A 24,444-nucleotide genomic window follows, 5' to 3' on the forward strand; every position below is an offset into this window, starting at 1 on the left:
TTCACACTTGCTTTTCTGGAGGAAATTGTTTCCACAGTAAAGAGGCAAGTGGTAATGTAAATAATTACTAGCACGATACATTTTTTTTCTATTAATAAAATATCTCTTGAGTTTTCTAAGAATTACCTGGTTTTATGCTCTCTGTGTAGAGACATCCATGTCTTGTCAAGAAATCACCTTCATTTTTGGAGGAAGAATCCTTGTTTGCAACATGCTTTCTAGTCTTCCTACATGAGATTTTACATTTATACTAGAAACCTGTCTTTTATGGACTTAAAATGCTTTCTATAAGCAGAGGGGGAGAGTTTTACAGGGGTTTTGCTCTTTAAAATCTTACTTTTGATACTTTACTCTGATAGTGTACCTAAACAAAACCAGTAAGTGCCGTTTCATAAAAATACAAAAGCATTGCCCCCCCACTTGGAGACAGTATTCTACAAACAAGAAAAAAAAATTCTTATAAGGAAGAAAAACAAGAATAATGAAAATGCTTCCAAGAGTGGAGAGGAAGTTTTGCTAAGTACACAGAAACCAATCCAACGGTTGTAACTAGGCAACAGGAAGGGAAGAGCTGCACAAAGAGGGCATGTGGATGTTCATAAGAATAGTTAACCCTTGGGATGCCCTTTGACAATGCAACCTATCCAGGGCTACCTGAAGATATGGATGCAGAGGCTTCACAGCAGCGTATGCCAGTGCTTAATTAACTTAATGCACTCTGAATCACCCTTTTTAAAACAACTACTGCTCTAATATCCAGGGAAAATGATGTCTTAGTTGGAAAGAGAATGGAATGACTTATTCTGGATTGAATATTTGTGTATCTCACCCCATCAGCAACCTGTGAATTAAATTTCTAACTGCCCACATGATAGTATGAAGAGATAGTACATTTGCCATTTAATAAGGTTGTAAGCACAGAGCTCTCACAAACAGAATGAGTATCCTTATAAAAAGAACCTCTTAGATTCTTCCACCATAGAATAACACATCAGGAAGGAACCAGCATGAACCAACAGGTTCACACAAGACACCAAATGAGCTGGAATTTTGATTTTAGACTTCTAGTCTCCCAAAACAGTGATTAAAAACAAAAACAAACAACAACAACAACAAAAACCCTGTGTAGTTTATATGCCTCTTGTGCTATGTCACTTTGTTATAGCCATCACAGAGACTAAGATAAATGTCAGCATTCTACCCAGCGTGTGAGAAAGCACAAAGACTAGTGCTCACTGTTAGCACCAAGTTACCACACAGACATGCGATCTTGTTCTATGCAACACACTGGAGCTGTATTTCCTTGCCATGTAAAAAGATAATAAACATGGATGGTCTCCACAACTTTTACCCATATCAATGGATAGCTTTACCTTTCCACTCAAATCTCAAATCTCTCTGGACTCAACACCCATTTTCTTTACTCTTCTATATAGACACCAAGTCATATTCCATCAACTTACTTAATACTTCTCAATTTGCTTTCCCTGTATTTAGTCCCAGTAGCTGTATTTTAACTCAATTCTCCTGGTTTCCCATCTGGACTGCTACAGTAATTCTCTTGATTATTTTACATAACTCCTATTTAACTTTTCTCTTGTCCATTTACATAAACCTGATGATCCCACTTTTCCTCAATTAAAATGCCTTTATAATGCCTTTTTGCCTTCAGAGTAAAATTCAAGTTTAGCTCTGATTTCCCCATGGTTTAGTGCAAGGGAGAATACAAAGCAGAATAATGGAGGGGATTTAGCACACGGGAAGGCACACCCTTGTGGGTAGGAAGAGGCTGCTGGCAGCCCCCACCCCTCATTTCTATCAATACTCTCCCATCACCCATATTCAGGAGAAGCTGAATTTATATGCTATCTAATATTTTTCATTAAACATGAAAACAATGCATTACCTACTTCTCAAACCTATATACCCAACCCAGTTCAGATGTGACAACATTTTGTTCTCTGCTTTTGCCATTGCTTTAACTCTATCTGGAGAACTCTGACATGCAGAGATTTCATAGCTGATAAAACTGTACAATGGACATACACTGTAATGGTCCAGACAAAGATAAAATTCTATCTTCCTGTCTTCCCTCTCAAAACTCATCTCCTCTTCAGTGCATGAAAAAAGTTACTTTTAAATTTTATTACAAAACCATGGTCTGTGATAGAACATTTTACTTCTTTTTTTGTTTTATCTGTTTTTTTCATTATTTCTCAGAGTTTGGATACAATGAATAAATCTCTCAAGAATAATGCCAGGTGCTCTACCATAAAAGAAGAGGAAACATGTTCACCAGAAACTTGAGATACCGAGTTAGCTGGATGTTTGTAAAGAAATATTCCCACCAGATTTTGACGCAGAGTTCATATAGATCTCTGTTTATCCATTCAATCTCATCCCCAAGCACCCCAAAGATCAAGTTTACCTCCCCTTGCAAGACTCTCAAACAAGCCTTGATTCTCGTTTTTCTCATGTGGTCATTTTTCTCTGTCTTATACCTTCTCCATGTCTCATTTTATGTATTCCTGATCTGAGAGCATTTGCCATTTGTATGTCTCCCACTATTCATAACCATGAGCGTACATAAAAATCTGAGGATTTCCATGGATAGTTTTATTATGAAAATAAAACTGCACACAGATGTTTGGAAACCTTGAGTATACACGCGTAGTATCAACTCCTTAAAGAACTTTACGAACCTACATATGTCAGATGACCTAGTTTACCTTAGGGTGTAATTTCTTATAGGAAAACATACAGAAAAAAAGCCCATAATTTTTTTAGTTTTAATCTTTCTTATTTAGTAGTCTTTAACTTGAATAGCTCCATCACTGCTGAGTTTCACCACTAGACATAAACCGCTTACTTGTGGAGTCTTGTTGACAGTTTACAGTTTGGAAAAGGTTATATTAATCTTTAATTCGGATGCTTCTAGCAATGTCTCCTGTCTAGACAGGAAGAGTGATGTCTTTCATCGATGGTTCCTGACTTGAATGCTAGTCATTCTTCCAGGTGGAAAAAACAGAGGTGGGCTAACTGACACACTGGAAGGAAAACCTTAGCCTGCCACCACTTTGCTGTGGGACTCATGGCTCATAATAGTCTGAAAACATTATTTCTATTAGATCACAAAGGATATAGAGCCTCGAGAAAAAGGTGATACATCTCCTAAAGGTTGATTAACATCACAGAATTGAAGAGGAGATCTATCAAGTGGACAGCGTGGCTGAATCATCTCTCTAGATAGCATAGGTGAGAAACCAAATGAGACCAGAAAGTTCAACCAACCGTACTTTGCAGGTAAGGAAACTAGATGGCCCACTTGTGGTCTCTTCCACCATGAGAATGTGGCTTCCAGGAAAGGGCAGGTTGGGAGACTTCTGATAGGTGGACAAGTGTTTATTGTCTTTTATGTATCTCCAGAATAAAACATAATCATCTAAAAGAACAGTGGAATAGTATGGCTACAATCTCTTTGCTTTAACACACCGCTGATGTTAACACTGTGAGACAGGTCTCTAATTTCTTTTTTTCCACTGATAGGGGAGGTCCTCCTCCCTTCCATCTGACCCTAGCTTATCAGGTCTCATCAGGACTGGCTGCATTGTCTTCCTCTGTGACCTGGAAAGACTGCTCCCCCCTAGGGGGTGGGGTGGGGTGGTCAAAGTGCCCGCCACTGAGTTCATGTCAGAGATAGTCCCTGTTCCCTTTACTAGGGAACTCACTTGGGTACTGAGCTGCCATGGGCTACATCTGAGCAGGGAATCTAGGTTATCTCCATAAATGGCCCTTGGTTAGAGCATCAGTCTCAGAAAAGACCCCTGTGCCCAGATATATTGGTTCTGTTGCTCTCTTTGTGGAACTCCTGTCCTCTCCAGTTCCTACTATCTCCCCCTTCATTCATAGGATTTCCTGCACTCTGCCCAAAGTTTGGTTAATAGCCCCAGCATCTGCTTTGATACACTGCTGGAAAATTCTCTTTATGTTATCACTAAATCATCAGACCTGATTCTGATAAAGCTTCTCATTCTAACTCACATTTTGCATGAAATATAGAGGTAAAGAAATGCTCATTACTAGGATAAGCACCAACATATTTCACCATATGAAATTCTCTGCAATATGGAGATGCAGTTTCTTCAACAGATATATGGCATGCTTAAAAGGAAAGGCAGTATTAATGGAAAGGGATTTGACTATATATCAACTAAGTAAAATGCATGAATCTTATTTTAAATACTAGAAAAAGATAGACCTTACTAATACAGTGTTCAACTAAATGTAGAACACATATTACATGAGTCTATTTAAAATTTAAAATTTACTGGAGGAGAGGGAACTTCTGAGGTGTTGGTAACATTCTACCCATTTATCAGAGTCCTATATTGACAAACTAATTCATGAACGTTTAATAAACTATAAACTTGTGGATTACATCCTTCTCTCCATATTACTAAACACAGCATTTTCTTATAAGAGAACATGCTATTTGATGCCACTGAGGAATTGCTAGGGCTTTGGTTGTGGTGGTAGTGGTTGATAATCCTGGGATTTGAGGAGGATGTATTTTAGAAATACGCACAGAAATATATACAGGTGAAATACACGAAGAGAATATGATGGCTGAGACTGACTACAGGAAAGTGAGTGGGTACAACGAAAGCGAATGGCTATTTAGACTGTCCATGTGTTAGGCAGTGTGGGAACTCCCATTTGCATTGCCAGGGTTAGATAATGGTGTTGGTTGGGGACATGTTAACCTATCTTCTCAGCTAGTTAAAAGCATTCTCATATAAAAAGTCACTGTGGAATTCCCCTCAGAGATTTCTCCTCACCTGGTTTGCTCCCTGCACTGTTGCCTTTCTCTTCCTCCTCCATTGTAGCCTCTCTTACAGGAGGCTGCCACTAATTAGACCTCTTAATCTAGTGCCTGTCACAGTTAATGAAGCTTACTTGAACATTTATTAGGACATGAAGCTCATCCTACAGACCCAGAGTGATCAACCTGCATTTAAAGTGAATTTATTCAAACAACTAACAAGGATGGCTTCCTCCCTAGGAAAAGGATTCTAATTCTAACTAGCAAGAAAAAATAGTTTCCTTTATTAAAGTCCCTTTTGGTCCCACTTCCTCTCTTTCTCTCTCTCTTCAAATATGTATATATAGGTGGGATTTCTCTCTTTATAAGTTCTAGATGTACTGTGAATGGCATCGGTGACATAGTTAACTTTTCCCCCGAAAAGCCACTCTACTTACCACTGATCTAAACCATTCTGTGAAGATTTCCATAGGCCTTGATGTCAGAAGGTATCTCTGGAATTGTTTTCAGTTCTAAGATTTCAGTGTTCAGAGCCTTCAATCAGTCTGCTCGATGATGTCAATAATAGGTGGCTTTTACTTTAACTGCGGAATTTTGGACTCAAGGGAAGAGCAGGAAGAGAAACCATTCAGGAATAGTCTATTGACTGGAGATTTCCAAAGGGTACGCAAAAACACCAAGAAACAATACATTCAATAAACTGTCCACAATATAGGCAGAAGTAATTTTGACCATACAGGGCAGTGACTCTTAGATTGATCTCACAAATTGCTTAACATTTTGGTAGCTTTGTACTGTTTACACTGGGTCTGTCTCACACATAGAGGTTGCTAGATTCCGAAAGAGAATGATACCGTGTTGTTGATGCAGCTCATAGCAGCACTGGTTTGGGGCATTATCTGGTTGCATGTGACGCCACTTTAAACAATAGGTGAAGGAATTCTCTGAATGAAGTTTTGGGGTCGCTCATGTATACTATCATATCATCTGCAAATAGTGAAACTTTGACTTCTTCCTTTCTGATTTGTATGCTGAGACTCATAACCAAACCTTGGGCAGAGTGCAGGGAATCACTGAGTTAGTAAGATCTGGAGAGGACAGGAGCTCCACAAGGACCAAATATATCTGGGCACAGGGGTCTTTTCTGAGAGTGATTCTCCAACCAAGGACCATGCATGGATATAACCTAGAACACCTGCACGGATGTAGCCCATGGCAGCTCAGTGGGTTTCCTAGTAAGGAAAACAGGGACTGTCTCTGACATGAACTCAGTGGCTGGCTCTTTGACCTCCCCACTCCCCAGGGAGGAGCAGCCTTGATAGGCCACAGTGAAGGACATTGCAGCCAGTCCTGAAGACATCTGATAAGTTAAGGTCAGATGGAAGGGAAGGACGACCTCCTTTATCAGTGGACTTAGAGAAGAGCAGGGAGGAGATGACAGAGGGAGGGCAAGATTGGGAGGGAATGAAGGAGGGGGCTATAGCTGGGATACAAAGTAAATAAACTGTAATTAATATTAAAAAAGCAATAGGTGGAGATTTTTAAAGGTGAAGCAGTTCTTTTCTAGTCAGGGGTGGGGAAAGGAGTTAGAAGATGCTTTGAAACGATAAGTTTTTGTGTATCAATAAGGGAAGTGGTAGTCCTGAGAAACACTTTTAATGGGCTTAGTCTAAAATCACATAATGGTCAACGTTAACATAAGACAGTTTTACCACAAAGAGAATGACAGATGATTCTTCTCAAGCCAAATATAAGGGGCCACCTCATAGGAACATGGATTTAGGTCATTCCCAAAGCCATGTTCTACTGTGGAAGTGGTTACATGAGATTTTATTAGCTATAGAATAAGGTATCACATTTCAAAGAACTTACTAAATACATTAGTAGGTACCACAAGTAGATGACCGAGCAAGGCAGGCAAAACTGTGTTAGAGGTTTCAGATGCTATGACAGCCTAAGCTTTTATTTTATTTTTTTATTTTTTTTATTTTTGGTAGAAGCTAATGCCTAAAAATACATGTTAAGGGTCTGGATAGTCACAAGCTTGTTAGGTCAGGCACAAGGATGGACAATGAATGTTTATCATTGGGGCCCAAAATAACCTAGGATAATTGTACTCTTATCTATAACAGTGTATCTTCACAATCATGAAGTTCATGTGCCATTCAGCCTCACAAAGTCCTCTTCATAGGTGGGCTTTATTTCTGGTGACTTCAGTGTGCACTGAGATTTGCCCACAGTGTCCTGCGTAGCTCCTGATGTGGCAGGGTTGCATGCTTCTGCGCATAAGTCATAGATTAGCATGCCAGACAGCAGTGCAATGCTCTGAGCATGGCTCCTTCTCAGATTGCCAGAGAATGCCAAACATCTAATGCTTAAAACACAGAGAGTTAAAGTCAGAGTTCCTGTGACACTGGTTTTGCAAGGATCAGATGTTTTGGTATACATAAGCTCTCAGAACTGGGCCTCCTGGCCCACAGACAGTACTTGGTAAATGTCAGCTATTTTGGAATAAAGGTGTTGAACAAATATACAAGAAAGATGATGCTCTTGATGTGATAATTAAAGGATCTTTAAAAGGCAAAATCTTCAACATGTGGGTTACAATTTTAACAGAGTCTGAAGCGACAGGAAAAGAATTATATGGAATAATAATGCTGGACTTTGGGGAAAGGGGTGTGGGCTTGAGGGGGTGCATACCATGGCTTGCTTCCATGCTAAACCTGTGACTTGATACAAAGTAGTGCTTATGCCACTGTTTCTTCATTTAGACACATACTAATGGCTTAAAAAGATGTCATTCCATGTCCTTGTGACTCCATTTACCCTTCTATTAAACATCACCTAGTTTCGCTTCATTTACATACTTACAGAAATCAACCTGAACCCAAGAAGACAAAGACAAATTGACAATATGAAGGTGAAATTTGACAAATATTTCTCTTAAGACAGCCTGTCATTTTCTCTTATTTGCAATGACATCTATGTTGGGAGTGGGTGTTTTTCCAGAAGCGCTAACAGAGAGAGAGAGAGAGAGAGAGAGAGAGAGAGAGAGGATACCACTAACCAGATTGCCTTATTATTTACTGCCTGCATTGCTAACCTGATCCTGGTCAGTGTCATGGCCACTGCTGGTGGGCATGAAACAAGAACATGCTGACTTCTGTGAGTCCTGAGTAGACTGCCAACTTCTAAGCTAGAGGCCAACCATTGAGATGAATCAGATTCCTTAACAACCTAACAGCAGGGATGGCAGATCCAAGGAAAGTTTTTAAGCTGATGAGCTAAATTTCATATAAAATATGCCTTCAAGAATGACCCCTAAAGGGCATTTATAACCACCTTTTTGAAATCATGAAGGGGAACCCTGACATACATTGATATTTTCTTTAGTTAATTTGTTCAAAGAGGCAATGCTCATTACCAATTCAGAATCTAAACTGACACACTCCCCAGGAAGAATAAATGACATTCTGTAGACATTATCATGCAAATTATGCCTTAAAGATCCTCAGTTGTAAAAGCATTCCATTGTATAGAGCCACCTTGGCATTTCCATATAAGAAACAGATTTATGGAACAACAGGATTGACTTAGAGAAAATCTAGTAAAGACAACATATTTTTAAATGTCATAAATACTTAAATTTGTACAGAGCTGACATAATACACTAAACGTAAAACCAACAGCATGTAGATTTGCATTTATACTGTTTCAGGAAAAAAAATGGCTAAGGAAATCCGAGATCCTTTATTTGTGAAGATTAACTCTCTTGGCAAGGGAATTTAAAACAATCCAACAAACAGTGTCTTACTGTTTTGGCGCTGCCGTGCAAAACACCCAACAATGGTAAAGGGCAATTGAAAAGAGGTTTGTTTGGCTTGAGGCTCTAGAGGCTAAAAGTCCAGACTGGGCAGCTGGACCTACCTGTCAAGTTCTAGTGAGAGTCTCTTGTCTGTATCATAACATATGAGATGACAGATCATGGGCGGGTTATGTGCAAGAGAGAGAGGTTCCATGGTGATGCCGGAGAGGCAGGGGCCAAGAGTAGGGCTAGATTTGCTCTTGTACAATCCCACTCAGAAACCAATCCAGTCTCAAGATGCCCTACTTAATCCATTTACAAGAGCAGAGCCCTCGGAGCTTGACTAGCTGTTTAGGTCTTACATCAACACCACCACAGTGGAAACACACTGTTGCTGCTCTGTCCCCTGCAGGCACTGTTCCTACAGTGATGGTCTATTCACTTGTGAAGAACAAAACCATCTTTAGTTAAGGCAGCCTAACTTAAATACCAGAAAAATGATCAGTGAAGAAGATATTTATGTGAGGAAGAACCGAAATTGATGGAGATAGATAATGCAAATATCAGGACGACTTGGTCTGTGGACTGGGTAGAGGTACCTGTAAGAAAGAATGCCAAATCCACCAAGGACATGCACAGAGAGGACCTAGACTCCCTGCTCAGATGTAGCCCTAAGGCAGCTCAGTCTCCATGGGGTTCCCTACTAAGGGGAGCAGGGCAGTCACTGGCATGAACTTGATTGCCTGCTCTTTGATCAGCTCCCCACTGTGAGGTGGTCCTACTAGGCCACAGAGAAAGATGATCCAGACAGTCCTGATGAGACCTGCTAGGCTAGGGTCAGATAGTAGGGGAGGAGGACCTCCCCTATCAGTGGGCTAGGGAAGGGACATAGGGGAGAAAGACAGAGGGGGATGGGACCAGGAGGAGATGAAGGAGGAGCCCACATCCGGGATACAAAGTGAATTTAAAAAACTATAATAAATAATAATAATTATTATAAAAAAGAAAATAAGAAAGCACTAACAGAAAGAATGAAAGAGAGAGAAAGAAAGAAAGAAAGAAAGAAAGAAAGAAAGAAAGAAAGAAAGAAAGAAAGCTGTTTTTCTTAGAGCAGGGAAGGCTTTCTGTGAGGAAGTGTATGGTAAACATTTGAAGCATGTTTTCCATCCCTGTGATTCAAATCTGTTCTCTGTTGTGAAAAAGAGATGGAGGCAATATGTAAATAAATAAATACAAGCATGTTTCAATCAAATTCCTCTTACAAAAATAGACAGACTAGATTGCATTCATGGACCATGGCCCTTTTAGAGAGGAAGGAAGAATAAATATGTCCAGGCATTAATTGAAGGAAATCTTTTGATTTCTCAGAAAGCAAATGTAGAAATGTAGATTTCTCAGAGGAGGAATGTAGGCTACCTCCTAATAAGCACAGGTGGGGGACAGAAGAAAATGGACACATCTCAGCACAGCCATAGAGTCAGGAGAGAGGTGGAAAACCCCAGAGGGGCTGTCCAAATTAATAGACCAGGCAGTAGCTCTCAAATCAGGCCAAAGAAAGTGTGTGGAAGCATTACCGCAGGAGATGCGCCTGTTTCCTAACTTCTCTTGTATTTAAAAATAATTTTGGCATATGTTATATAATGTAGGCACAGAGAAAACGAAAACCTTCATCTAGTCTAGCATCATGCTCCAAAGTTGCCATTGTAAAATCCATGAGAAGAGTCCCTTCTATTCACTAGCTTTATTGTCCAACCCACTTTACATTGCACAACAGTTCATGCTCTGCACTAATGAGATAAGCAAGGCAACATTGGCCAGGATCCAAAGAGAAATAAGGAAGCAATGGATAAACTAAAGATACAGAACACTCATCAAATTAGCAAAAATGAATAGCAAGGTACTAGCCATGAAGGGGTTTCATTGTCTTTTCTTTCTGTAGTCCTGGGAGCAGAGCTCCGGGTAGAGGAAACCCACAATGCTATTTTCCCAATAGTAGTTCACACGCTTCAGAAGTGAGCTGACACTGAGATGAGTGAGCGGCAGACTCTCATTTAGAAAATGACTGCTTCCTGAAATGACTGGGGCTCCTCACATTTCTTGTAAGGACCAGATGGGGTTGGTCTGGCTTTCCCACATACTGTGAGGCAGAGTGTCACATGTCAGTCAAACATAGCATTTGATGGAAAAGATTGGCAGGCACTAGTGGATACACTTGCATTTCCTCCTAATGATCCTCTGGAGGAATGGACAGGGCTCTCAGGCATTTTGATCAGGCAAGCAGTTAAAAGTATCACACTGAGCCTGCGAATCACCACAGCTGGAAGACAGGCCCAATTGCCATTTCTTTGAAGTTACTAATTTGCCTAAAACTGACAGAGCAAGACTTGTCAGAGAGGATTATTTGGTAGCATCGGGCTCTCCCTGAGAGGATTTCCATCATGCGGCCTTTAGTCTCTGCTAATTAAGAGCAGCTATTGTACTTCTGCTCTTCTGCATTTGCCACCAGAAATTATTTCTTGGTTTCAGTGAGGAATAATCTACCTCTCAACACCATGAAGTGGGCTGGGAACTCTCTCGGTGTAGGCATTAGCCAAGCTTTGAGAGCTGTCCCTAAATGAAAGATGTTGGAAATCTCTACTCAGAATGGCAGAGCCATTCACTACCACATCAGCATTTTCTTTCCACTGTCTCCAAAGCACAAGATAAAAGGGCAGGAGTGACAACCCCAAATGGGAACAGAGAACCAGGCAGCCCGAGAGAATCATCTGAAGCTTAAATACTGATGTAATGAACTGAACAAAATTTGTATCTCAAGGAATGCTCTTCCTTGCCTTCTCATCGTATTCCTGGTCTCACATCTCACTAGCCAACACCTTGCTGTCGCCGTGATTAACACACTGGCACCACTCATCCAACATTCTGACTTCTGGAACACTTATTGGGAGTTGGCCACTAAGTGTTTTGAGAACACTAAAAAGTTTTCAAAATGAGAGACTATAATGTTGAGAAGTTGGAACGTTTAACCAGCAACACACACACACAACAAAAGTAGGCTGAGATTTTATGCCCAAGTATGTTGGTATTTTTTTTTTTAATCTTAGTCAGGGTTTCTATTGCTGTGATGAAACACTATGACCAAAAGCAACTTGGGGAGAAAATGGTTTATTTTGCTTATACTGCCACATCACTGTTCATTATCAAAAGAAGTCAGGGCAGGAACTCGAAGAAGGCAGGAACCTGAAGTCAGGAGCTGATACAGAGTCCATGGAGGGGTGCTGCTTACTGAACTTGCTCTTCATAGCTTGCTCAGGCTGCTTTCCTTCTTTCCTTCCTTCCTTCTTTCCTTCCTTCTTTCCTTCCTTCCTTCCTTCCTTCCTTCCTTCCTTCCTTCCTTCCTTCCTTCCTTCCTTCCCTCCCTCCCTCCCTCCCTCCCTCCCTCCCTTTTTTCAGCCTGCTTTGTTATTCTGTCTCATACCACTGGCCCAGGGATGGAAAAAATCACAATGGGCTGAGCCCTCCACCATCAATCATCAGTCAAGAAAACCCACTACAAGCTGGCTTACAGACCAATCTTGTGGGAGCATCTTCTCAACTGAGTTTTTTTTTTTTCCTTCCCAAATGATTATAGTCTTTGTCACAGTCCTCAAAACACGTATTTTCATCCTATACCAGAGGCCAGTGGTCCCTGACACATGTGCTTCAGATCCTGGGAGACTTCTTACAGAAAGAAGCCTTGTGGTGTATTTTCCACAGACAGCCAGCTGAGTGTCCTGAAGACAACAGAGAGAGCAGGCTTGGTTGTTAGATAAGTTAGGAACTGACCAGGCAACCAAACAGGTACTTGCCAGCTCTTTACAGAAAAGAATATCGACCTCATCTGTATAGGGCTCATGGACAAAAGCCTTTGCAGTCTCATGTAGAAATCTCATTTGTTCTGTAAAGCAATCTCGTGAGGACAGGTAAACACCATTTTTTTTTTTTCAGGTGAAAACCACAAGGATCCTAAATGATTAGGGAATGCTAAGTTTCTATAGTGAGTGCCTGTTTACATTAAAAGCCCCTGTCTGTTTCTAAACATTTTTCCCCATTTATTATTAGGAAATTTCTGTTCTTAGCCTTAATAAAACAGAAATAGGCTGGCTGCCAGCCTCATGTTTAGAGCACTGATTCTGCAGAGAAAGCATAGTGTCCATCTGTGTTACATCCTCCCTCCAGAGCAACTGGCATAACTTCAAAACATGAGTAGAAAACCAGTCTTCACTTCAGTAAAGACGGATTTTTCTTCTCAGCGATTCTTCTCATTGCTGTGACCAGAATACCTGACTAAAACAACTCAAGGGGGGGAGGATTGATTTTGGCTCCCAGTTTGAGGAGCTGCAACCATCAATAGCAAGGAAAACATGGCAGATTTCATGGTGGTCACAGCATTCACTCAGCTAAAGCTCCTTACATCCCAGTGGACCTGAGCAGAGACGTGGTCCTAGAGACGGGGCTGTGATCTAAGCTTCAGATCCCATGCTTAGGGTTACCCAGCTCTGCCAGATGTGCCTCAGAGGTTCCACAGACATTCCCAATAGTGCCATCAGCTGGGGACCAAGTGTTCAAATACACATGTGGGGCTTTTCATATTTAAACCACAACTAGTAAGCAGCGATTGTATTTAATGACTGATGTTAAAGTGAGAAACATGATTTTCACTATTCCAGACGAAGTCAATGCTCTCTGCTAGAACACGAGGCAGGACCAGTAGCACAGGAATTAAATGAGGGATAGAAAAAGGTGGATATACAGTCACTGGAGAGCAGCTTAACCATATATTTATATGAAAAGTGTTATTAAAAAAAACACTGAAGATGTGAAACACAAATGAGGGCAGTAGATAAGCATGGCTGTGCATGGACTCAAAGAGACAACAGGAAGCCGAAGGAAACAGAAACAGACACAAAGCAGAAGGGAAGGTGAATCGTTAAGTATAGCAGCAATGCACGAAAGAAGAAAATAAATCAGAGTAAATGCATGCCAGGACATAGTCCTGTTATTTCCCTAGCTTGCCACCAAAGAGGAAAAGGAGCAAAAGAGAGCAGAGAGGCACAAGAGTAGCAGAGAGGGACAAAAGTAATAAGCCAAGGAGAACCAAGTTCTGGAAGCTGAGGGAAAGACAACTGCTATTCAGTGTGAGGGAGAAACTCCTGAAAGATGGGGCCTCTTTTTCCATTGCTTTCTGGCTTATTATTAAATAAACGAGTATGAAGAGCTGGAGGAGGACTTTTGACAATTTCAGCTGTCAGTCCCCCAGTAGACAGTTCTATTTTTTCCTAGTGCTATTTCACTCCCAGCAGCCCCCTTTATCTCTCAGGTGAATGAGCTGAGTGGTGCCACCCCCACGGTGCAGGCTGCTCCCTCCTCACACCTGAGCTGTTGCTGTAGGGAAGCACTTGCTGAAGCTCAGGGGGAGAGAGAGAGAGAGAGAGAGAGAGCTGGGGTCCTCACTCTTCACATAGCACAAGTCTGAAGCTCCTTGATATTTGAATGCATAGATTTGCCCCAGAAATTGTCAACAAACTCTGTAGTCACACTTGGAATGAGAGAACCCTCTATTACTACTTTCATGTTGGAGAGCAAGGATCAGCACCAGTCTTCTCACAGATTAAATTTCTTAAGACAATTAGCTCAGGTAACAACCAAGATTGACATAGTAGGCTTTTGCCCTGTAATTAACAAAGTCGCAAAAATTTTCAAACATTTTGGTAAACATCTAAGGTGAAATAAAACCATGCACGTGGAAGAAATTAATCACCTGTCAAAGGTCTTCAGTGATCTGCTTTCTTTAAATCCAGCTTATTTTGAAATGCCATAAACGTACCCCCTCCCCCAGCTCACTGCGAATATTCCTCTTTTAAACTAATTATCCACAGCTGAATATCCATTTAAAGAAATGATACAGATGTCATTATTCCCAGCAAGTCTTGAAGCAAGCAGTTCTGAGGCCTCTTCAAATCAGGGCATTCATAGCTTCGTGCTCACAGTCTCACGAGGTATGCATCCTGACCCCGACACAAGCCCAGCCGCTAACAAGCAAATCCAAGTCTTTGCTGTGAGCCCTCTGACATTTGTCAAACTGATTAGCCCTCCCACACTTCTCTCAGAATCTGTCTTCACAGACAAGAACCACAGGTAAAAGCATCCAAACACGCGCTTCCTCTCATCCATTTATTTTAGGGCATACATTCTTCAGAAGACATTTTCCAAGTTCGTTCTAAGATGGGTGCCATATTCCTGTAGATTTATAGCGAAGAACTACCCTTCATTTGGAAATTTCTAGTGCTCTTGTAAGTAGCTTTCCACCAAACCAAACTTCACAAAAGCAGCATTCACTAATTGTGCTCTCCCCCCGAAAAAGTGCATAGAATCACAAAATTTTAAAAAAGTTAACTGAATTTTTAAGAAAAGCATTATATACAATAATTACGGCAGCAGGTTTCACAATTAAAGGAGAAAATGCTTCCAAATAAAACCAACTCACCTTATTGTTGATAAAAATGAACAAACAGAAACTTAATTTGATTCCTAAGACTTTCCCCTACAACAGTGGGTTTGACATGTGGACTAGCAGGCCGACATCATTTGGGAACTTGTTTCCTGGGGAAACAAACTTCTCTTAAGGGTACCACATACTTGGCAATAGACGGCCAAAAGAAAATGAACTCAATGGCATATTTGGAGGTTCGTTTTGTCATAATGTCATTTTTTATTATTATTGTGAAATGGCTATAAGTTTCTGAGGACCAGGGAATGGTTTGAGAGAGAATGGTCTACAAGCTTATGATTCTGAGCGTGGTCCCCAGTTAGTGGAACTGTTGGAGAAGGATTAGGAGGTATGGCCTTATGGGAGGTATTGTGTCCCAGGGGCCGGAATTAAGGTTTCAAAATCCCACTCCAGACCTACTCGTGCGTGTGTGTGCGCACACACACACACATTATCTATCTATCTATCTATCTATCTATCTATCTATCTATCTATCTATCTGTATTTATCTCTCCCTCCCTTCTTCCTTTTCTCCCTCCCTCCATCCCTCCTTTCCTTCTTTAACTCTGCCTCTCTTTCTCCTTCCCTCTCTCCCTTGTTCTGCTGCCTGCAGTCTGCTGATCAGTATATAAAGATCTCAGATACTGCTTCAAAATCATGCCTATTTGTTTCTCACCATGGTGATTATGGACTAACTCTTTAAAAACTGTAAGAATGCTGTCTTTTGTAAGAGTTGCCTTCACTATGGGGTCTTTCCACTTCAATAAAATAATAACTAAGACATATTCTCTTCCTCATCTTCAGTGGTTTTCATCCTTACCCTCACAGTGAAGTCACCACAGGATTTTCCAAAGCAAGGCTTATGTAATTTATGTTTGGCAAGCTCCCTAGGTAACTGAAACATATGGCTAAGGGTTTGAAAGATGTGGCTCTCAGAATTATCACCATCCTCAAGTTACAGGCTTATGAACATGTAAATTGTGTTGGCTGGATGAGAATGGGCCCCACAGACTCACATATTTGAATACTTCATCCCAAGTTGGTGGAACTGTTTGGGAAGGATTAGGAGGTGTAACCTCGTCAGAGGAGGTGTGTCACTGGGGGTGGAGTTTGAGGTTTCAAAAGACTTGTGTCATTCTCAGTGTCTCTCTTTCTCTGCCTTGTGGTTGTGGATTAAGATGTGAATTGCAGGTAAATGGTGGGACCTGGAAAGGATCATCCTGAGTGAGTTGTCCCAGAGGCAAAAAGACACACATGGTATATACTCACTCATATAAACATACAATATAGAATAAACCCACTAAAATCTGTACATCTAAACAAACTAAGCAAAAGAGAGGACCCTAACTAAAATGTTCAATCCCCATCCTGAAAGGCAAAGAGGATGGACATCAGAAGAAAAAGAAAATAGGAAACAACCTCGGAACCTGCTACAGAGGGCCTCTGAAAGCCTCTGCAGTATAGACTGTCAAAGCAGATGCTGAGCCTGATGGCCAACTGATGTGCAGAGGGAATGGAATTTTATGTAAGAAGTGGGAAATAGTAAGACCTGGAGGGGATGGGAACTCCACAAGCAGAGCAACAGAACAAGATAATTTGAACCCAGGGAACTTCCCAGAGACTCATACTCTAACCAAGGACTATTCGTGGAGATAACCTAGAACTCCTGCACAGATGTAGCTCATGGCAGTTCAGTGTCCAAGTGGGTTACATAGTAATGGGAAGAGGGACTGCCTCTGACATAATCTGATTGGCCTGCTCTTTGATCACCTCCACCTGAGGGGGGAGCAGCCTTACCAGGCCACAGTAGAGGACAATGCAGCCAATTTTGATGAGAACTGATAGACTAAGATCAGAAAGGAGAGGAGAACCTCCCCTATCAGTGGACTTGGGGAGTGGCATGCATGCAGAAAGGGGAGGGAGGGTGGGATCGGGAGGGGAGGAGGGAGGGGCTTATGGGGGGATACAAAATGAATAAAGTGTAATTAATAAAAAATTAAAAAAAGAAACACACACACACAAAAAAAAGATGTGAGCTCTCAGCTATCTATTACTTCGCTCTACTATTTTGAACTCCAACCCTCTGATACTATAAGCCAAATTAAATGCTTCCTTTTATAAGTTGCTTTTGTCATGGTGTGCCTTATCACAACAACTAAAAAGTAACTGGGCATGATTACAGAGCCCTTTTTTCTCTAATACTCTTTTCCCCAGTCCTATAACATAGGGAGCACACAGGAAGAAGTTTCTAGTACAGGGCAATTAGGGTGAGAATCTCAAGAGATGGACTATCATAACAGAAAAGAACGTGGTCGATTGGATGGCGAATTGCTGAGGAATATAGTTTAATAGGGGATAGATAAGATAAGGACTCCTTAATCAGTCGCTCACTGCCAGGGTCAAGGCTTTGGGTGTTGAGCCACCCAAACTTTGCAACTGCTATAGTAACAGAAGTCATTTGGTGTTTTTAAAATTTTCATTTACTAAACACATAGCTCAGCTGGTAATATCCTGGCCTAGTCTGCATGAAACCCTGGGTTCAGTTCCCAGCACTATGTAAAACATGGACATGTGTAATTGTTGCATTTTGGATGTACCTAATTTGATAGTTTTAAGAAGCATTTCCATTTATGGTAATCTTTTTGCAGGTCAGAAAATGAGAAATGTAATTGTGTTATGCATTGAAATGTAAAAAAAAAATGCTGTAAATAAAATCAACTAATCCAAAAAGCAAGCAAACAAGCAAGCAAACAAACAACAACAAAATGCTCAAGTGGAACACAGCTGTAATCCAGTTTTCAAGAGGTAGAGACAGAAGGATCAGAAATTCAGGTATTTTTTTTAATACATTTTGATGTAAAGAGAAAGTGTCTCAACACGTACAATACACTGTACCTCCTAAATGGATTTAGACAAATCCATTTGGTAGCGGATATATACGCCTTGCATAAAACAAGCTAATAGGACGGAAAATAAGGCATCTCTCTAATTTTGCTCTGTTTACAGTAAAATATCTGTAATGCACTTAGCATTCTTTCTTTTCTACTATACCTGATACTACTTAGAAGTTTCAATTTCAGGATGTTAATTAGAATGTGCCACACATCACTATTTAATGAACCTGCAATCTTGGACAAAGGTCACCTCACTAATCATTATTTTCCTCTTCTGCTTCTAAAGCTATTGAGTTCTCCATGTCATGCCAGATTCCCTTTGCAATTAAATAATTTAGAGAAAAACTCTCAGCGAAGTCACAAGGATACCCACACATGAGTATCTCTAAGCTCTGATGCTTAAAAAATATTTTTCATTCCTGCTACAAGTTGATAAATTCCTTAAGAATTCCATTTCTTAAGTTGTTGTCTTGGTTCAGCACATTGCTTTTAGCATGATTATACAATCTTAAGTGCAATTAGAGCCTCTGAAATTAATGCTTTTTTCCCTTCAAAACTTGAGAACTGCAACAACAGAGTTCCAGCCAGCTTACTGCCCTGTATCTCCAGAGTTTAGCACAATACTTGACAGAAAGAAACTATCAATAACTGTTTTGTGTACAATGAGAAGATGATAGGAAAGCTACTGTCACTTACAAAGGGTAGTAAAAGATGGTATATTGAATACACCTTTAGAGTAGGAATCATTCTCCAAAATGCTTAATGGATTCCCAATCAAATAAAGATTATAGCAATATAAAAAATTATTTATAAAGAAACACTGCTCTGCTGGAAGCATCCAGTGATTTTCCAAACACCAATCATCCAGACACCTGCTCTTATATCCCCCTTTCCCTTTCTCCCTACCCTCTCTCTACAGAAGGCAACAAAAAATGTTGGAAGTTAGAAAAAATTGTAATAATTTGGATGTTTCAACTGTAAGTTGTTTTGGTTTGGTTTGGTTTTGGTTTTGGTGTTGGCTTTTTGAGACAGGGTTTCTCTGTGCACCCTTGGCTGTCCTGGACTAGCTTTGGAGACCAGACTGGCCTTGAACTCACAGAGATCTGTGCTGGGATTATAGGTTGGCTTGCACCTCTATGCCCAGCTTACATTGTAAATTTTTAAGCAAACATGGAAACTTTTCTTAGGAAAAGCTAATGGTCCATTTCTGATGATGAACAATAACATAAGCAAAAAAGAAGTCGTAGTCCTGAGCTAGTCTCCTCACACAGGCCAGCTAGATTTGTGATGACATTTCTTGTGTTTAATATTATTAGAGCAGGTTAGACATACTTTAATTGTAGTTATATTAAGAATATTGTGTAATAAAACACGATATATAAATTTAGTAGATGTGTCTACTTACCAGTTTTAAACCAACACTTTAGAGATTAACAACAAATGTCTCCTGTAGGCCTTTTCCCCACTGGAGCTCCTTGACTGGTAAACTCCAAGCAAACTAAAAATGCCCCCCACAAATTTTATAAGTTTTCTTCATTGGTGTTTTATTTCATATAATTTCCGGAGCATGTAAAATACTGAGTATTTACTTGAAAGAATAGTTCTGATGAATGTGCCATTGTAGAAAGAGAGAAAGCAATAACATATTTTGGAATATGATTCATACCCTCAGGACTTATGCAGTATAACATTTCTTATTATCCTTATCAGTGACAGGTATAACATTATTTTCTGGGAGGAAGAAATAGTTCTAGAGAATTGCAGTTTATTAGAGCAGTTGCAAAGGTTGTAACAATTATTTATGAGACTCTCAGGGTAAAGCTGATTTATCTCTTATTTTTCCAGTTGCAAGCCACAGACTTTTTAGGTGTCAGGCACAAAACAAAACAAAAACAAAAACAAAACAAAACAAACAAAAAACAAAAAGAAAGAAAAAAAAAGCAAGAAAAAGACAAACTATAGTTCTTGCTGCTCTAGAGAAAAAGTAGAAATTCTACATATTTTAATAATGTAATTCTGAATTTAAAATTGAATAGTAGGAGAGTTGTAAATAAGCTCCTAGCTAAAGGAACTTAAAAAAAAAATTGAAACCCCATCTTAAAATGGAGAAACTGAGGCTGTGGGAAGCAAGACCCATTTGAAGTCACGCAGCTTAGATAATGAAAAACAGCAAAGGGAGAGCTGATTTATTTCTTAAGCAGTACTAAAGTCCTAGAAAATGAGTCTCTTTACTTTTAGTTGATGAAATTTAATTTGTAACACAATACAAAATTTATGTGTCCTTAAAATATAACTGTACGCATGCATTTAGCATGGCAGGCCAAATACTAGCCTCTCAAATTTACTTCTTCATATTGGAATTGTAAAAAAAAAAAAAAAGAAAAGAAAAAGTAGATTTCACAAGCATGTGTGAATTAAGGATGTTAAGGTTGGGAGATTTTCCTGGGTTACTGCTGCCTGGGTAATTGTGATGTAATCACAGAAATTCTCATTTAAGAGAGCTGGAAGAAGACCTAAGTCAGGCCTCACATGTGTGCACACACATGCACACACACATGCACATACCACACACATGTACACATGAAAACGGAGAGTAAAATACCCTCAGAATCAATTTGAAATTAAGTTTCTAACACAAATGACCAGAATAAAGGGCATTTAAAAATAAATGTAAAAGTCATTCTCGTTTTTAAACACCTCTTGTGTCCTAGCCTTTGTACCTTCACATAGTGTTACCGGGGCTCCAGGCACTATTTTGGGGTCTCAGTGAGCAGTACCAGTCAGGCCGCTGCCCTCACAGAGCAGCAGCCTCCACTCAATACAGATGCTGGGTGTAAGGAGACTAGATACTTTCAGATGATAACTGCGTAAGCAAACAAGCAGTGGGGTGCTGTTGCTCTTTAAGTGGTGTATTCAGGGAAGTCTCCTCTTACAAGGTTGCCTTTGAGGGGCTGAGGATATTGCACAGTATTTACCACAAGGGCATGAGGACTTACGTTTAGATGCACAGCACACACATAAAATACCAGGCACTACAACTTATGTCTTTAATCCCAGCGCTGAGGAACCGGAGACAGGAGGATCCTGGTGCTTGCTGAATAGCTAGTCTTGATGAATCGGTGAGCTCTGGTTTCAGTGAGCTGGGCATGGTTCACGCATTCCTTTCATCCCAGCACTCCAGAGATAGAGGCATGTGGATCTCTGTAAGATCCAGGCCAGCAAGAGCGACACAGTGAAACCATATCAAAAGTTAGAAAGAAGAAAGGGTGGATAGAAGGAAGAAGGAAAAAAGAAAAGGAACTTAAAAAGAAAGGAAGGAAGAGAAGGAAAATGATAGAGGAAGATATGAACTCTTGGCCTTTGGCCTCTACATGCATGTGTATGTGTGTGTCCATGTGTCCACACACATATAACACACACACACTCATAAAACAAAGCAAACAAACAAAAAATAAAGTGGCCTTCAAGCTGTGAGCTGTAATATGCTATGTACTATCTACTATATACTATGTGGGGTTTCTTGACTAATGTTCAAAGTATAGGAGAAGGCATTACCATAAAACCCTTAAGGTGGGAACGACCCCTCAATGCTCCAGGAACACTGAGAGTAAGATGACATTAGACAGGTGACAACGGCTACAGTAAAGAGCTTGGCATGCATTCTTAGTGTCTAGAAGTCACCGGCAGGTTTTAAGTAGGACAGAAACATGATTTTTTTTTTTTATTCCAAACTATCTCTTAGGGTGTTTGGCTGTCTGTGTTGACAAACCCAAAGCAGACGAGAGTAGAACGAAAAAGACCTGTGATGCCTGCATCACAAAGCTAGAGGAAGAGAGCTTGGGCTGAGCAAGAAGAAGAGACCTCACAGCTGCTGGAGAGATGGGATACATCGGCTAAGGTGCAATAGCTGTGGGTAGGAACAGGTCAGTTAGAGAAATGAACTTGATGGCGTTTAAATACAAACTGGCTATCAGTATGAACAATAGAATGATCGGGACAGGCTCCTCATCTTCTAGCTTGAACCAAGTAATGGATGAGGTGCCATTTACTACTAGGATGAAAAATATATAAGACATGGATCTTTGGAGACAATCTCAGTCGTTTCTTGGTGAATGTTTTTCTAAGAGTCCATGGGTAATAATCTTGGTAATATCAATATCCTGGACTGCCAATCACCCATTTCTTCTCAATTCTGAGAGATGAAACTTCAGCCAAACACATTGAATGCTTGGTTTTTCTATGAAAAAATTCCCAAGAGAGTACAAACGGAGTGGAGACGTGCCAAACCCACATTCATTTTGTCCTTCAGTCTGAGTGCTGACTTTTCTTTGAGACTATATAAATTTAAGGAAGTTGGAACTTTTTGTTTAAGCATGATTTCTGGCTGGGACATTTCCTCATACAGGATATTAAACACGGTAATCACACCTGTTCTTTGGTGATAACAGAGGCAGGTGAGGGGATCTATCAATCACGAGTCCCTGGCACTCAGCAGAGAAACGGAAGTAGTATTAATAGGCTGTATTTTCCCCCCAAGGTCTGCAGGAAGAGCGGCTTATTCTGCTCACTGGAACCAGGCGCCTGGGCTGGCAGCTCAGGAAAGGTGCTGTGTGACCTCACAAGCTGCCTGGAGCAGCTCCTTTCTCTTGGCTGTGGGGGTGGCATTTGACATAGAACACGGTGGAGCAAGAGAGAACATTAGCAGTACAATTAATAACTCGCATCACCTTTAAAAATAGGGCCTATTTTTACATTTCTGAGTTGTGAGAAGTTCCTCCTTCGGGATGTTGCTGTTTTCACGGATGAGAGGCTAAAATTAAATGCCTCCTTCTTCATAAAGTGACCTTCCTTTAGAATTTTTCATCAGGCAGGGTCACTACAAACAGCCTTGCTCACGGGGAATTCAGTAAACTCCAGGGATTAGAGAATATAATTAGTACTCAGCTCAAAGACTCTCGCTTTCGGTAAATCCCTAGGACGTGGGGCTTCGGCTCATTATCTGGTTTGCAAAGCTTGGCACTAAAATTGGAGAATTTGGCAGTGATTTTCTGAAAAGAGATTTTTATCTGGTATCCCAATAGTTCTGAGCTTACTTTCTGTGTTATTAAGAGTGATAGGTCACAATCTTTTCACAAAGAAATTTAGATTCAATACTCAGGGATGTTTTCTGGCCCTAACAAACTGGTTTCATTAGTTTGTCCTAGAGCCCAAACTACAGCTATAACATGTGTTTGTAGTAAATTTTTAGTTAAAATTAGTTCTTAAAATTCTTTTATTCTCTCTGCATTTTTAAAAGGGCTCATAGATAAAGATAATTAAATTTCTCAGTTCATTTAACTTTAATCATAACTAGGTCCTTAAAGAGATGTCCCTAAAATGGGTTGCTAGCTGTGCAATCTTGGACCCTGGGCTGCCACTTCTGTTCTTCCTAGAGGAGACTGAACTGAGGGAGAAGCCACAAGGAGCTCATACTACAGCTGTTTGTCACAGCCAGGGGAACAAACACCTCCATCGGTTGGTTCCTGTTGCTGTCATTTCTCTCAGGCAGCTGTATTCGAGTATCAGCTTAGAGAGAGGAGAGGAATTACAGGTGACTCCAGTGACATATGTAGCAAGTTGATGACAAAAACTGCCCACAAGATGAAGAGGTTTCCTGACATGGCAAAACGGGACATGAGAGTGGAATATAAATCTCACTTAAATGGACCATCTGTAATGGAGGATGATTACAATGCTAACATAAGGATTTTCTTTAGCCTTCTTTCTGGTAGGCCCTTTGAAATATCCCCCCAGATACAGTGACAGGCACTGAAAGCCTGAGCCACTGCCAGTTTGTGAGGAGTTCCAGCAAAAGGTGAAGAAGGTAGAATAACTTCTGCCTGAAGGGAAAAGCTCTCTGTGGACAAGATCTCCTGTGTGGGGCCAGAGCCCAGGGAGACAATTGTTCATGTTGGGTACATCCGTGGCCTCAGCAAGGCCCCCAGCTGTAGAAATCGGTAGGCAGATGTTTCGATTTGAAAATGACTGGGGCTGAGTAACAGTGATAAGACACCGATAGTGTGGAAGATGAGGTGACCTCACTTCAGAGCTCTGCATTCAGGTAACTTCCATTTCAAATGGAATGCAGCTGAGGCAACTTATCTCAAAGGACTCCAAACCTCCTTGAGTAAGATATATTGATTAAAGCTAAAACTGTGCAATGATTATTCCACCTAGAGGAGTCAACCAGGATGTGGATTTAAGTTGAATAGATTCTGCTTTCTGCATTTGTTTGGCTTTTTACAGACACCAACTGACCAAGTTTCTCAATCCTCTCATTGACAGCACTTCACAGAAAACAGAAAAAAGGACACAATCCATCAACAATTTGAACAGTCTCAAACAGGTCTATCATAAT

This window comes from Psammomys obesus, unplaced genomic scaffold (genome assembly GCF_907164565.1).
Source record: "Psammomys obesus unplaced genomic scaffold, mPsaObe1.curated_primary_1811, whole genome shotgun sequence".
NCBI lineage: Eukaryota > Metazoa > Chordata > Mammalia > Rodentia > Muridae > Psammomys > Psammomys obesus.